Source organism: Oncorhynchus tshawytscha, linkage group LG05, assembly GCF_018296145.1.
Source record: "Oncorhynchus tshawytscha isolate Ot180627B linkage group LG05, Otsh_v2.0, whole genome shotgun sequence".
NCBI lineage: Eukaryota > Metazoa > Chordata > Actinopteri > Salmoniformes > Salmonidae > Oncorhynchus > Oncorhynchus tshawytscha.
The window spans coordinates 66,869,962-66,884,638 of NC_056433.1; positions in this window are offsets into that span (position 1 = coordinate 66,869,962).

Sequence of the window (14,677 nt, forward strand, 5' to 3'; positions counted from 1 at the left end):
ATGCATTACCTCTCCATTCAGGCCCCAAAAAATAAATCCCATAATGCATTTTTGAATAGGATAGCAATGCTCTCAGTGTTAGACAGTGCGATCAGTGTTGCTCAGTGTAATCTGTAGATGCAGGTTGGTTTGTGTTATATTCATCTGGCATTGACATTATGCTGGTAGAGCAGAGGGAAGGAAGGCAGCCCTGCCTGGGTTTATCTTTGATGCCCACGCACTTCTCTGCTTCAAATTTTTTGATAACAGCCAAACACGAGTCTCCCCCTAAAAAACACAACTCTAAAACTTGAATATGCAATTACATCGGAATCACCAGGGCACTGCTCTGTCTGTAAGTCCACGACATAAACTAACCCCATAAAATGAAGGTGTTTGTCTAGATTTCCACGATGCAGAAAAATCGCCCTGCACAGAGAAAATGATGTGATGTTGTTGAGAGAGTTACATTTTCCTTCTGTACTCTTACCGGTTCACCAAATACTGTATGCCATAGTGTCTCAACCTCCAAATCCTCACAAACCGGAGTGCTTAAGTTATTTTCCTGGGCCCTCTGGTTCTTATCTTGGGGTGCAGGCTACCCTAACAGCCAACTGGATCCAGACAGATTATCCCCTACCAGGGGTTAAATGAGTCACCTTCAAGGCCTTCACAGATAATAATCTGGTTAACCCCACTGAGCGAAGAATCTTCCTCTGCACTATTCCGTAATCCACAATGATGGAAAAAGATCATCATTTAGATTCAAGAGGGTCTACAATGGGATTTATTTTGGAGCAATAATATAGAGTTATTTATTTTTCCAAACTGTGGAGCGACATTATTAAAGTGAATGATGCTGTATGGCTCAATGTGTGTTCTAAACTGTTCTAAATAAGTAAAACAGAGAGACAATGTCCTATTTTTTAGATCACATCATCAACTCTCTCAAATTTATAAACTAATACAAAATGTAGTCTTTATGAGACAAGCCTCTCACAGTGGGCTTAGGGCAGTAGAAGACTGCATAGAAACCAATGGACTTCAGGTAATCAATTTCCCTGAGTCAATGACAGTCATCAAGCAGAAACCCAGTCTCCAGAGACCATTATTACCGATCAGATATATTATAGATATTTCCATCTTAATTAATCACAACTGAGTACACATATTGAATTACGTCAGAAGGAGAATACCAACCCCAGAGTTCAGCAATATCACAACATTTCTATGGTATTGTATGGTATATTATCCCATTGCAGCGATGATATTTCTAAATAATTACAGTGCCTTGCGAAAGTATTCGGCCCCCTTGAACTTTGCGACCTTTTGCCACATTTCAGGCTTCAAACATAAAGATATAAAACTGTATTTTTTTGTGAAGAATCAACAACAAGTGGGACACAATCATGAAGTGGAACGACAGTTATTGGATATTTCTAACTTTTTTTACATTTCAAAAACTGAAAAATTGGGCGTGCAAAATTATTCAGCCCCCTTAAGTTAATACTTTGTAGCACCACCTTTTGCTGCGATTACAGCTGTAAGTTGCTTGGGGTATGTCTCTATCAGTTTTGCACATCGAGAGACTGAAATTTTTTCCCATTCCTCCTTGCAAAACAGCTCGAGCTCAGTGAGGTTGGATGGAGAGCATTTGTGAACAGCAGTTTTCAGTTCTTTCCACAGATTCTCGATTGGATTCAGGTCTGGACTTTGACTTGGCCATTCTAACACCTGGATATGTTTATTTTTGAACCATTCCATTGTAGATTTTGCTTTATGTTTTGGATCATTGTCTTGTTGGAAGACAAATCTCCGTCCCAGTCTCAGGTCTTTTGCAGACTCCATCAGGTTTTCTTCCAGAATGGTCCTGTATTTGGCTCCATCCATCTTCCTATCAATTTGAACCATCTTCCCTGTCCCTGCTGAAGAAAAGCAGGCCCAAACCATGATGCTGCCACCACCATGTTTGACAGTGGGGATGGTGTGTTCAGGGTGATGAGCTGTGTTGCTTTTACGCCAAACATAACGTTTTGCATTGTTGCCAAAAAGTTAAATTTTGGTTTCATCTGACCAGAGCACCTTCTTCCACATGTTTGGTGTGTCTCCCAGGTGGCTTGTGGCAAACTTTAAACGACACTATTTTATGGATATCTTTAAGAAATGGCTTTCTTCTTGCCACTCTTCCATAAAGGCCAGATTTGTGCAATATACGACTGATTGTTGTCCTATGGACAGAGTCTCCCACCTCAGCTGTAGATCTCTGCAGTTCATCCAGAGTGATCATGGGCCTCTTGGCTGCATCTCTGATCAGTCTTCTCCTTGTATGAGCTGAAAGTTTAGAGGGACGGCCAGGTCTTGGTAGATTTGCAGTGGTCTGATACTCCTTCCATTTCAATATTATTGCTTGCACAGTGCTCCTTGGGATGTTTAAAGCTTGGGAAATCTTTTTGTATCCAAATCCGGCATTAAACTTCTTCACAACAGTATCTCGGACCTGCCTGGTGTGTTCCTTGTTCTTCATGATGCTCTCTGCACTTTTAACGGACCTCTGAGACTATCACAGTGCAGGTGCATTTATATCTGGAGAGAGTTTGCTGCACTGAAAGTAAAGGGGCTGAATAATTTTGCACAGTTGTTCAGTTTTTGATTTGTTAAAAAAGTTTGAAATATCCAATAAATGTCGTTCCACTTCATGATTGTGTCCCACTTGCTGTTGATTCTTCACAAAAAAATACAGTTTAATATCTTTATGTTTGAAGCCTGAAATGTGGCAAAAGGTCGCAAAGTTCAAGGGGGCCGAATACTTTCGCACGGCACTGTATATGACAATAAATTGAATTGATTGATTTATTGTATATGTTTCTTCCTCTGCAGCTTCCCCTGTCACTGTAAATGATCTGCCCCTGCTCAGAGTGATTGCCACCTAACACTCATAGGTGTTGATTGACCCTGTAATTGTGTTGCCAATTTTGGAGATAATGAATTAAAGAATCAAAGTTTTCCAAATGTTTTCCATAGTCCGACGTTGTGTTACAGCAACTGCTGTATCAATTTGGATTACAAATTACCATTCTTCTAATGGAACAACATCAATAAACCACAGCACTTACTGTTATAAGTTGTTAGTCCTCATGTACCCATATACACTTACAATAGCACTAAAGTTGTGATTAAACATTGGGATTTATAGTTGTACGATTTCAACATATGAAAATATCATTAGGAAAGTGCCTTGTCCAGTGTTCAGCATAACTGGAAGCTTTCATTGCTCCTAAAAATTTTAATCACTGGTAAACAAGTTGCCAGCAATGAGAAAATAATGAAGATGAAGTTCAGCATAAATTGAGTGGGATTTAAATTAAGCTGCTGACACTCCTAAATTACGGTGGCAAAAGAACATTAATTATTACAATATAAAAATGCCCTGAAGCTGCTTAAATACTTTATATTTGCTATTAACACTGTTTCCGATTGAAGATTTTGCTGTGCATATTTACACAGTGTCCTGAAGTGCTTCTACCAAGGGTCAATGGTTATTTATGTGTGGAACAGCAATACTTCATCTGTCCACACAATTAGCCCAACACACTTAAACATACAAGAATTGAGAGATAGAGAAAGCTACTTCTACATAGTGCCTTGAATTCATTCAACTACCCTTTACTAACATTATCACTGGAAATGTTGACGTGTTTACTAGCCATAGTGTTGGCATCAGTCCAGTGTATTAAACAGAAGGTCATGGCTATAAGTCCACTGTATTAAACAGAAGGTCATGGCTAAAGTCATTATTATACTGAATTGAGTGAACCTTTGCCATGTTGGGAGGATTACAAATGTGCTTCAAAGGCTGGGCCTTACCCATACAGTCGGTTTAAATTAAACATAGCTATTAGCAAATGCTGAATAGATCTCTCTGCAGATTTTAACGAAAATATTGGAATCCCTTCAGCTATGCACAAGGCTGTCCAAGATTCCAGTGTGATGCACTTTGTAGCATAAACCAGTGAGGTATTGTCAGACAGAGAAATAGATGAGTATGTATTCGGCTGGCAGCCCTGCTTAAACCTAGAAAGAGTCTTATTGAAGCTAGTGGAGCTCGGGTAAGACTCTTGAAAGAAGGTGGTACATTTGTGAAAGGATTGGTCGAACCAAAATTTGGTTAAGATGCAACTGTGAAGCCAGCACAAAGGATTGTCACCATGTCTATGGATAACCACAAAAAGAGCAGCTTAAAGTTGTGATGTACAATAGCAAGTATATGCTGCTATATGAGCATTGTGTTCTAAGTTATTCTATATATTACATCTGAACCTGCCACACCCTCTACTTCTCATCCTGTCTCCTTAACCTGCCGCCACTCCCCAGTGCTCTCGCCCTCTCTCCCTCTCTCTCTGTGTGTGTGTGTGTGTATGTGATTGTGTGAGTGGAGACAGGTGTGCTGGAGGCAGAGCAGATCCCCACCAGCTGCAACCTGTTCCATAATCAAGGCATCTACAAATACTCCGCCCTGCCACTTCCACGCTGCCAGTTCGTAGCCTCTGCTAAGTCAGTCTGCGGTTCAAGCCGTTTGTTCCTGCATAGATCTTGTTATCCTGTTGCGCCTGTTTTTCCCTAGCTTGATGCTGATTTTCTCTCTCCTACAGTTCCGTCCGCTCTGTTTCTGGTCCCTGTCTCCAGTCCCTCGTCTCCTCAGTCCTGCTTCCCTACCCCGGACCCCCACTCTACTGCTTCCTTGGATTCCGCTCTGAACCTGCTTACCCTGCCCCTACTCCCCTTGCCTCAGCCTCAGTTCCTGGTTCCCTGCTACCTGCCCGAGCTTCCCCTGGTCGGCACCCCATCTCCCCCATGCTTTTCAACAAATACCTTAGTTACCTTATCTCTGTCTCCTCGTACGAGTGTGCACTTGGGTTCACCTGCTCTGCCCCGCATAACAATATATGTGTATGTGAGCTTGACATTGACTTAAGAGCTGTATGGAGTGAGTCAGCACAGATGGGTTTTCTTATGCTTCTATAGTACAAGATGTTATAAGCAACAGGACCAATATTACTTATTCCAGATCTTAGTTACACAACATCAATAGAGCCTTAACTGCATGATTTAATCCTGACAGAATGATGTAGATTAGTCCAGCTTTCCTTGAGGGGTGCAGTATGAATTATAATGGGTTGGTTCGGAGAAGCATGGATGCTATTTCTAAAGATTTGCTCGTGGGTGGCACCTATTTTCCCAGGCAGCAAGTTCTTGTCCCTACACATTACACTAAAAGCAAACCCATGTTTTTTTAAGTCATATTGGTAACTTCTCAACCTAAATTGAATAATTTGCCCTCTTGTGGGTGTGCTTCCATACAGTCGTGGTTGACCTACAGTATGAGCCCTAGCAATAAATCCAAGAGGATTGTGAAGGTGACCTCTGTAATTCACATGCAAATGACCAGCCCAGTCACAGCATAGTCGTTAATGATATGCACACTTGAATTCTTAGTCTAGCTGGGAGGTAGTATGTGACAAACAGGACATGTTACTGGGCGATACAGCTGGACATAGAATATGAGCCATAGAAATAAAATAAGACATACAGTAGCTCATTGGATTAACTTTGTCGCTCTGTCACACATTCATAACAACTTGTAGCTAATGGCGTTTGCCTCTTGCAGACTATATTAAAACAGTTTATTGTTTAACTGTGTTAATGTGAGCAGACAAACTAGTCATAGAGTTATGATTACCACACTGTGATGGAGTCTCTGGCATCTAATGCATGCCCTCACCAGGACCTTGACAAGTTATTGAATTGCATATGTAATGTAGAAACCATGATGCTGTCCTAACTGGAGATTGTCATACAGAAGTACATTGCTCACCTCAACTGTATGTACATCTTATGAATTCCGTGGAAACATTGAATTAAAAGATAGTCTTACCATTACAATTAGTTATTGAGGGATGGTTCGCGGAAATATTTTCAATTATATACAGTACCAGTCAAAAGTTTGGAAATACCAACTCATTCAAGGATTTTTCTTTATTTTTTACTATTTTCTACATTATTATTAATTCTATTATTTCTTACATTTTATGAAAGGACATTTTAAGTCTCATTAACTTCAGCCGGGAAGAACTATTGGATATAAGAGCAACGTCAACTCACCAACATTACGACCAGGAATACGACTTTCTCTAAGTGGATCCTCTGTTTGGACTACCACCCAGGACAATGGATCTAATCCCAGAAGCCGACCCAAGACAATGGTTCCACAGACGAGGCAGACGGAGGGGCCTCCTGTTCAGGCTCCATAGACATGCTCATCACCCACCGCTCCCGAGTAAACTCCTCGCCAATGTCCAGTCTCTTGACAAAAATGTAGACGAAACACGAGCAAAGGTGGCCTTCCAGAGAGACAGCAGAGATTGTAACATTCTCTGTTTCACGGAAACATGGCTCTCTCGGGATATGTTGTTGGATATGTTGTTGTTCAGCCACCTGGAAGAGGAAGGGTGTATGCTTCATGATTAACGACTCATGGTGTAATCATAACAACATACAGGAACTCAAGTCCTTCTTCTCACCCGACTAAGAATTCCTCACATTCAAATGGCGGCCATATTACCTTCCAAGTGAATTCTCATCAGTTATCATCACAGCTGTGTACATTCCCCCTCAAGCAGACACCAAGATGGCCCTCAAGGAACTTCAATGAACTCTATGTAAACTGGAAACCATATATCCTGAGGCTGCTTTTATTGTAGCTGGGGATTTTAACAAAGTTAATTTGAGAAGAGAGCCACCTAAATTCTATCAGCGTATTGATTGCACTACGGGCGGGAGTATTACAATCGACCACTGCTACTCTAACTTCCGCGATGCATACAAAGCCCTCCCTCGCCCTCCCTTGGGCAAATCCGACCACGAATCCATCTTGCTCCAACCGTCTTATAGGCAGAAACTCAAACTGGATGTACCAGTGACTAGAACAAAGCTGGTCTGACCAATCAGAATCCACGCTTCAAGATTGATTTGATCACCTGGACTGGGATATGTTCTGGTCAGACTCAGAGAATAACATTGACCTATACGCTGACTCGGTGAGTGAATTTATAAGGAAGTGCATGTTGCACCCACTGTGAACATTAAAACCTACCCTAACCAGAAACCGTGGGTGGATGGCATCATTCGTGAAAAACTGAAAGTGTGTACAACTGCATTTTACCATGGAAAGAGGTCTGGGAATATGGCTGAATATAAACAGTGTAGTTATTCCCTCCGCAAGGCAATCAAACAAGCAAAATGCCAGTACAGGGACAAAGTGGAGTCGCAATTCAACGGCTCAGACACGAGACATACGTGGCAGGGTCTACAGGAAATTATGGACTTCAAAAATAAAACCATCCACATCACGGACACCGACGTCATGTTTCCAGACAAACTAAACACCTTCTTTGCTAACTTTGAGGATAATATAGTGCCACCATTGCGACACGCTAACAAGAACTGCACCCCCCCCTTCTCCATGGATGACGTGAGTAAAACATTTCGACGTGTTAACCCTCGCAAGGCTGCTGGCCCAGATGGCATTCCTAGCCACGTTCTCAGAGCATACGCAGATCCGCTGGCTGGTGTGTTTACGGACATATTCAAACACTCCCTATCCCAGTCTGCTGTCTCCACATGCTTCAAGATGGCCACCATTGTTCCTGTACCCCAAGAATGCAAAGATAACTGAACTAAATGACTACCGCACCTTAGCACTCACTTCTGCCATCATGAAGTGCTTTGAGAGACTAGTCAAGGATCATATCACCTCCACCTTACCGGCCACCCTAGACCCACTTCAATTTGCATACCGCCCTAACAGGTCCACAGACAATGCAATCGCCCTCACACTGCACACTGTCCTATCCCATCTGAACAAGAGGAATACCTATGTAAGAATGCTGTTCATTGACTACAGTTTAGCATTCAAAACCATAGTACCCTCCAAGCCCATCATCAAGCTAGAGGCCCTGGGGCTCAATTGGGTTCTGGAGTTCCTGACGGGCTGCTCCCAGGTGGTGAAGGTTTTTGTAGTAACCAAAAAAGTGTTAAACAAATCAAAATATATTATACATTTTTCATTCTTTAAAGTAGCCACCCTTTGCCTTGATGACAGCTTTGCACACTCTTGGCATTCTCTCAACCAGCTTCAACTGGAATGCTTTTCCAACAGTCTTGAAGGAGTCCCCACATTCTGAGCACTTGTTGGCTGCTTTTCCTTCACTCTGCTGTCAAACTCATCCCAAACCATCTCAATTGGGATGACGTCGGGTGATTGTGGAGGCTAGGTCATCTGATTAAAAAATTTAAAAAAATAACAATCTGATGCAGCTCTCCTTGGTCAAATAGCTCTTACACAGCCTGGAGGTGTGTTGTGGGTCATTATCCTGTTGAAAAACAAATGATTGTCCCACTAACTGTAAACCAGATGGGATGGCATATCACTGCAAAATGCTGTGGTAGCCATGCTGATTAAGTGTGCCTTCAATTCTAAATAAATCACTAGCACCAGCAAAGTACCCCCACACCATCACACCTCCTCCTCCATGCTTCACAGTGGGAACCACACATGCGGAAATCATCCGTTCACCTACTCTGCATCTCACAAAGACACAGTAGTTGGAACCAAAATCTCAAATTTGGACTCATCAGACCAAAGGACAAATTTCCACCAGTCTAATGTCCATTGCTCGTGTTTCTTGGCCCAAGCAAGTCTCTTATTTTTATTGGTGACCTTTAGTAATGGTTTCTTTGTTGCAAATCGACCATGAAGGCCTGATTAATGCAGTCTCTTCTGAACAGTTGATGTTGAGCTGTGTCTGTTACTTGAACTCTGTGAAGCATTTATTTGGGCTGTAATGAACTCTAATGAACTTATCCTCTGCATCAGATGTAACTCTGGGTCTACCTTTCCTGTGGCGGTCCTTATGAGAGCCAGTTTCATCATAGAGCTTGATAGTTTGCACTTGATGAAACTGTACTTGAAGAAACTTTCAAAGTTCTTGAAATTTTCCGAATTGACTACTACATGTCTTAAAAGTAATGATGGACTGACATTTCCGTTTGTTTATTTGAGCTGGTCTTACCATAATATGGACTTGGTCTTTTACCAAATAGGGCTGTCTTCTGTCTACCACCCCTACTTTGTCACCTCACAACTGATTGGCTCAAACACATTAAGAAGGAATGCATTCCAAGAAACTACCTCATGAAGCTGATTGAGAGAATGAGTGTGCAAAGCTATCATCAAGGCAAAGTGTGGCTACTTTGAAGAATCCACATATAAAACACATTTTGATTTGTTTAACACTTTTTGGTTACCACATGATTCCATATGTGTTATTTCATAGGTTTGATGTCTTCACTATTATTCTACAATGTAGAAAATAGTACAATAAAGAACAACTCTTGAATGAGTAGGTGCGTCCAAACTTTTGACTGGTACTGCATGTAATTTCCATTGGGAAAACATAACCAGCACACTGGTATTATTATACTGAACAAAAACATAAACTCAACATGGAACAATTTCAAAGATTTTACTGAGTTACAGTTCACATAAGGAAACCCTAATCTATGGATTTCACATGACTGGGAATACAGATATGCATTGGTTGGTCACAGATACCGTAAAGGTACGTGTGTGGATCAGTTCGATTCAAGGCTGTATCACAACTGGCCGTCGATTGGGAGTCCCATAGGGCGGCGCGCAAATGGCTCAGTGTCGTCCAGGTTAGGGTTTGGCCAGGGTAGGCCGTCATTGTATACAAGAATTTGTTCTTAACTGACTTGCCTAGTTAAATAAGGTTAGTTAAAAATCCCTTTTTTCGTGCATTCAAATTGCCATCGATAAAACGCAATTGTGTTCGTTGTCCGTAGTTTATTCCTACCCATACCATAATCCCACCGCACCCTGTTCACAATGTTGACATCAGCAAACCGCTCACCCACACAACGCCATACATGTGGTCTGCGGTTGTGAGGCTGGTTGGACGTACTGCCAAATTCTCTAAAACGACATTAGAGGTGGCTTATCTTAGAGAACTGAACATTCAATTCTCTGGCCAAAGCATGCCTATTGCACACTCCCTCAACACTTCCGACATCTGTGGCATAGTGTTGTGTAACAAAACTGCATATTTTAAAGTGTACTTTTATTGTCCACAGCACACGGTGCACCTGTGTAATGATCATGCTGTTGAATCAACTTCTTGATATGTCACACTTGTCAGGTGGATGGATGATCTTGGCAATGGACACATTCTCACTAACAGGGATGTAAACATATTTGTGCTCAGAATTTGAGAAGAATAAGCTTTTTGTGCTTATGGAACATTTATTTTATTTCAGCTCATGAAACATGGGACCAACACTTTACATGTGTCACGTATACTCCCTCTCCGGCCTCTAGGTCATCAGGCTGCTGATTATGCCGCACACCTGTCACCATCATCAAGCACACCAGTGCCACATGACACTCACCTGGAGTCCCTCACCTCCTTGATTATCTTCCCTGTATCTGTCACTCCCCTTGGTTCTTTTCTCAGGTGTTATTGACTCTGTTTCATGTTGGTGTGTTGTTTGAGTTTCGTGTGTTTTGTTTATTTATTAAAACACTCACTCACTCCCTGTACTTGCTTCCCAACTCTCAGCGCACATTGTTACATATTGCATTTATATTTTTGTTCACTGTATATGCTCCACTAGGTTTTCAATGGTCCATTGAAAACATATCAGTGTGCTGGAGATTATTTTTCCAATACTGAGTATTTCTCTCTATGCAGCTGGAACATCAATCAGTGTGCAAACAACTCTCTTTCTGAATGAAGATTGAACAACAGCTTTTATAGTGTGGTCCCTCTGACATAACATGTGCCACGGTAACAATTATCTCATGCTCATCCATTGGGGAATGCGTCCTTGGTTAGCCTAACCCATTTAACGGCTGAAGAGCACTCATCTGCCAGTTTGAAGTGGATCATTGCCTCATTGCTGCAAAAGCCATACCAGAGGGGTGGATATCATACTGATACAATCACCCTAGAACCAGAAGTAGCAGTCAAATGTTGAAGGTATGACTACCATTCTAATAAATTTGCACTTCAATACAAAAAGTGAAACTCTGCAAGTACTGTAAGCAGGAGTGGTTAAGAGCTTTGTTTGAATGACTACCATTCTAACAAGTGAAGTATGTAGTGGAGATACAGTATGTAAGTGGAGCCTGGACATTTCCAGAGCACCCAAGGTCTGCTGAACTCAGCTGCAACTTCCTGTGTAGAGAGGCTGGATACCCAAAGGACACAGCATGCTTCTCGACTCATGTATTGATATGTTGGTGTAGCAAGAAAGCATGTGCAGTGATGTTGCTTCCTGAGACCTGAAGTGCTGTGACCTTGGACCCATACGCCTTGACTGTTGTGGGTCAATGATTTTGACTGTTCTCCATGATGAGTACTATGTAGTTACTGTCATTATATAGATTTAGGAAACTGAGTTTTCAAACATGTTTAGGATTATATTGACACAAGTCAATGCACTATGGTATCTCGCATCTGTAGAGAAAGAGTAGGTCTACAAGTTATTTTATTCCAATAATACAATGCTGAATTCTCCAGTCTTATCGCATACATCCATTCAGCACATATCCTATCCACCAAAGTAAAGTAAACAAACACACTTCAAAAAAAATCACATTTATGCAGGAGATTGTCAAAGAATATTTACAATAATGGTACATGTCACATTTTAATATCTCATCCTTAATCTACCCTGACCTGAATGTCCATGCCTGAAAATCTGTTTCAATTATGATGTCACCGTGAAACAGGCAGGAATCAGTTTTCATGAGGAATGCAGTGTTATTTTTCCACAGCTGGCATTTGAGAATAAAATCAAGAAGTTGAAAAGGCAATGTACAGTGTGTGCATCTATACAAATCCAAATTTTACTAGTCGAATACACATATTTAGCAGATGTTATTGCAGGTTTAGCGAAATGCTTGGCAGAAAACATTTAACCTGCCATCCACACCTTCTCCAGCTGGCAGAGTACAGTGGGTTGGATACATATAGTGTAGCATAGATATACAAATAAAGATGCGTGGACACACACACACACACACACACACACACACACACACACACACACACACACACACACACACACACACACACACACCTTTAATAGAAGAGATTAAATAGCTGTTAGTGATCTCTGTTAACAGATTCTTCTTGCATCATGACTATCTAAGCAGTTCATCAGCCCTTGTGTAGAAAAAAGAGAAACACTCAACAGCTAAGGGAGGATATATACAGACACAGAGAAAAAAGTACACTAGAAGGTATGATGTAACTTTTTCTTGGTCTTCTAAAGGGACATACAGTTGAATAGTTAGTGAAAGCCCCATCGGTGAGTGTGTTCTCAGAAATCTGTGTAATCCTTCAGAAGGACTGGGTGAAGTGAGGCTGATCACACTTACATACGCTTGTGTGAACACAGGAACTCACACACCTACACGTAAGTACCCACCCCACCCACTTACCCAGCTCTTACTTGAATCATCTCATTTTCAGACAGATGAAAGTTGGTTGTGGGGCTAATTTGATTCCACTGTCTGGGCAGGGCTCTCTTTCTCCTTATTCAGGTCATAACAGTGAGTGGCGTTAGCATGAGAATCAACCATTTTGCTCTAGTTTTAATTTCCCTGGAAATTAAGTCAATGGTGAGCTTGTTATCCAGGAAGTACATACAAAACTTTCCAGTGCTGGATCCTTTTAAAAATGGAACAGTTGGCAAAAACATGGATGTCAACAAAGAATTAACTAACACACTTATGTTAGACATGTTATGAGAGGATTGAACACCATACAAAACAGATGTAGGATCTTAATTTGACCTATATTGTTACAGCTAAATAATCCTGCAGCAAAAGGATTTGAACTTGTAGTCCATAATGTTGCTTGATCGATCGGTGGTTAGGCTATTAGCTGGCCAAAAGTAGGCTATATAAAAAAGTGCCATACTGTTATATAACTGTGTGTTAGTGTGGGTTTTCAGTGATTTTCCATAAATCATGAAGCTCAACTGCATTTTCTGCGGTTCAGGAAAATTATCACCAACAAAACAGTGATCAAATTAAGATCCAACATCTGTACACTTAGCTACATATTGAGGAACCTCATTATTGAGATATTGAGAGAACTATTTCATTATTAGGATATCAACAGCAACACAGCAAATTTATAAATGCCTTTCAGAGTAAATATTAACATTAACGTATTTTCCGACCATAGATTTGTTTCCATCAAATTTTCTTGTTGCGGATAAAAGGCTGTGCGTTATGATGTTGTGCACATAAAAATATGTTTTCTTGTTAAATTACCATGTACAGGATAAACTGGATAACTCTACTGATGGTTTTGTCACAACAACAAAAAATATTTAAATAGTGAATGGGCCCACTCTGGTATTGGCATGTGTGCCTTAGCCAAAGGCTCGCAGATACAATGCGGGTATAGCCTACACGATGAGATTATTATGGACAAAATAGCTAAATCATTTTTATTTGTCAAACGTAGGCCAAGCATCATGTCACCAGAATAAGACCCTCAATATTTATTGGAAAGGAGCATCAAGCTCATCACCTTGCACTTTCACCACCCTGTGAAGTTCATCATCATTTATTTCATCTGTAGCCTAATAAACTGTATGCCTTCCTGAGTCGTAGTTGGAGGACCACACATTGCGTGACTCCAAGTTTACTTTGACATTATGGCTATTATATCAACATTTGCCATTTCTCGCATATTTTATTTTACCGACACAAAAAGATCACACCTTGTCAAGTGTTCTTTTATTTTTTTGACATTTGGAAAGTTTACAGACATTAGCTGTTTCCAACATGTTCTTTACTCGCTTAAAAAGGACAGGTGGAAACCTGCTTTGTGATACTGTGAATAAAAAAGCGTAATTACTTTGTCAATATAATTATCAAAATGACTCCCGCTTTTATTATTTCTCTTGTATACTTTTTTTCAAAGTTTCTTTCAAAGGAACCATTTTCGATACGTTTAACATTGGGAACTTGGGAAGGCTGTAGATGGGAGTGGAATGGTGATTATAGAAATGCTAAATGGGTCAAAGGAATGGTTTTAGTGAATAGTGTCAACTGAACTCCATTCAGCGTTATTAGGGTACATTCCTGCAGCAATTGTATTGACTTCCATTACTCTGTAGCACTGTACCTCGATCTCACCTGCGGTGACCTACACTAACGCAGTAGAGTTTGAGTTGCATCTAATTAACAGCACTTAAAGTCCAGAGCATATACAGGGAACTGCTCTCTGCCCATAGACCTTGCATGAATAGCAGGTAATAATTATGAATTATTATTTTGGTGGGTGCTTACATTTGTCCTATTTCACACATGTACAAATGTTTTATAATCATGTGTGAATTGGAAATGTGTTATTTGACATTGCAACTCCCCCTGAAACACATTCGGAGAGTGTCAGCCATTATCAAAGGTGACCCTTAACCTCTCTAGTGTATGTGGGATGCTAACATCCCACCTGGCCAACATCCAGTGAGATTGCAGAGTGCCAAATTCAAATACAGAAATACTCATTATAAAAATTCAGAAATGATACAACTATTT